A 2,605-nucleotide genomic window follows, 5' to 3' on the forward strand; every position below is an offset into this window, starting at 1 on the left:
TACTTTGCGGGACTTTTATTACGCGGAGTTGACTCGTGAAGTGACCGGAACAAAAGACCTCGTTGCCATCCGGGCAACGATATTTATACGGGCGATCGTTTTCCCCTTCTCCGCGTCTTTTGCGCACTTAACTTTAACGCTCGCTTTTTGCTTCTTGGATTGGCCGGTTCGCCGAACCAATCCGGCGCTTTGCTCAATGTTTGGGCTCGTCTCATTGAATAACGTTCCCAAAACTATTAGATGTCGACCATTTCCAATGTTGAACCGATAAAATTATAATTAATTCCTTTTATACGTCTTGAAAATACTTAATATCGCTTTACCTGATAGATGTTTCTAATCATTCGCGTGGATAAATATTCGACACTAAACTCATTTCTTGCAATAATTTAACTCTTCGACTTCTTATTTATAGGTGTGATGACAAGTTTGGCTCGGAGCCTTTCGCCGCTTGATATATCTCATAAATTAACTAAAATAATAATATTTTATGGATTAAATGTGGAAAAAATACACTATTTCTTTGTTACAGGTAATCACGTAACCGATTGATTCATCCGGTGGTCGGATGATACACTTTCGCTAATAATATTTCAAAACAACTATGTCCGCTGATTTTTACGAATAAATAAAAGAAAATTCATGGATTACAATCATAAATTAATGTCTTATTTTTCTGTTACACGTGATCACGTGACTTGTGGATTCGGACTTATCTTTGGAACCCTCTCTTTTGATCTCTAATTATTAAATAACTATGTATACTTCAATTATAAGTAAAATAAACGCTAACGCATGGATTGAACTTATCTTAATACATTGGCTGCCCGAATTGTCATCACGTTTTTATTCCAGATATTTAATTCTTAATTTTCTATCCAGGTAAAGGTTTTTCTTTAATTAATGGAACGTTATTCATCATTTTACGTTTTATTTTATTTCGTACACACACGTTCATTCATCCATCCATACAAAATATAAAGTGCTATATGAAATACATTAAAAGACAAAATAAAATCAAATGCTTTCTAATCTTGCTTTGTCGGATAAAACTACTACAAGTACTTAAATCTCCCAACTCGCTTATAGGTGCAAAACAAACTTAATTATGTGATCCGATAGCATATATAAACTTGACATAAAATTTAATACAAAATAAAGAAATTAAAATTAATAAGAATAATAATAATAATAAATCCATAAAAAAAATAAAACAATCTCCTCTACTCCTCCTTTTTGTCGTCCTCCATGGAAAGGGGTGGTATTATTGGCTCGAAGCGCGGACTGGCCTCTTCGAACCCCACCTCCTCCTCAGCTGCGATATCTAGAATATATTTCTTTCTGGGCCGTGTATTTTCCCGCGCCTCCATCCACTCTTTCACAATTTGCAGCGCCTTCTCTGCTCTGGCCGAACAAGATTCAGCCGTCGATAACTGCGCCGTGGACGTCTGCGCCAATGTAGACAGACACAAACTTACTGTTCATCTTTTTCTAATTTTTAAAACTAGAAAAAGACGAAGAGTAAATTTAACCGAGATTAAAATTAATCTATAATACATTAGTGGAAATGGGCATTAATTAGGTTTAATAACATTGATAGTTATGAACTGGCCAATCATAGCTTTCCTCTGAAGAATGGAATGACTGTAATTGACCATTTTCTAATTATCGATGTTTTATTAAACTCGGATTAAGAGTATTGTATAAATGTAATCATTACTTAAAACTGGTTGAAATGGGAACCGACTATGATTACCGGCTTTAGTCAATGAAATTTTAAAACTTGAGGCTGCAGCACAGTCTTTTGCAGAACGCATAACCCGTAGTGTATATGCGAATCAACAAATCAGAATCCTTCCTTTCTTTCCATTTCACTGAAAGAAGCATTTTGATTGGCTGATTTTCTTATGCATTATGCGTTATGCAAAAGTCTGTACTGCGGCCATTAAGCGGGGAGCACAGACTCTTGCATAACGGATAACACATAAGGCAAAAGAAATTCAACCAATTAGAGTTCTTTATTTCATAGAAAGGAAGGAAACGAAGGATTTTTATTGGTACATTTTCTTATGCATTACGAGTTATGCATTATGCAAGAGTCTGTGCTCTCCGCCTTAAGCCTCAAACACATAAAATGCATAAGAAGCATAAGCATAATATAAGACCACTGGGCCAATGAGCATCCAGCATAAAGTCGCCATATTGATTTACATACGATGTTCATTGGTCTAGCGGTCTTATGTTATGTTTATGCACTGTTATGCATTTCATGTGCTTGAGGCTTTATTTTTGAAAAAAAAACTTGCCTATTCTGTAACTTTTAACGACTGTAACGATATCGTTACATTAGTATTGCGTAGGTTTTGTATGCAGTAAAAAAGTTACGCAACGATAATTTAACGATATCGTAAGGGTGAAATCACACGGTGCGTAAAGGTCCATCTACAATGAGAGTAATAACGTAAACCGTAAGAAATTGACTAATCATATTAGATTATTTTTCTCATATTCGATTGTAATCGGTCAATTTCTTACGGCTTAAGACTTACTAATCTCAGATGGATCTTAATAGGACTGTGGAATAGAGAATGCGTCATTGAAGCAA

This window comes from Wasmannia auropunctata, unplaced genomic scaffold (genome assembly GCF_000956235.1).
Source record: "Wasmannia auropunctata unplaced genomic scaffold, wasmannia.A_1.0 LD336090.1, whole genome shotgun sequence".
NCBI classification, from domain to species: domain Eukaryota; kingdom Metazoa; phylum Arthropoda; class Insecta; order Hymenoptera; family Formicidae; genus Wasmannia; species Wasmannia auropunctata.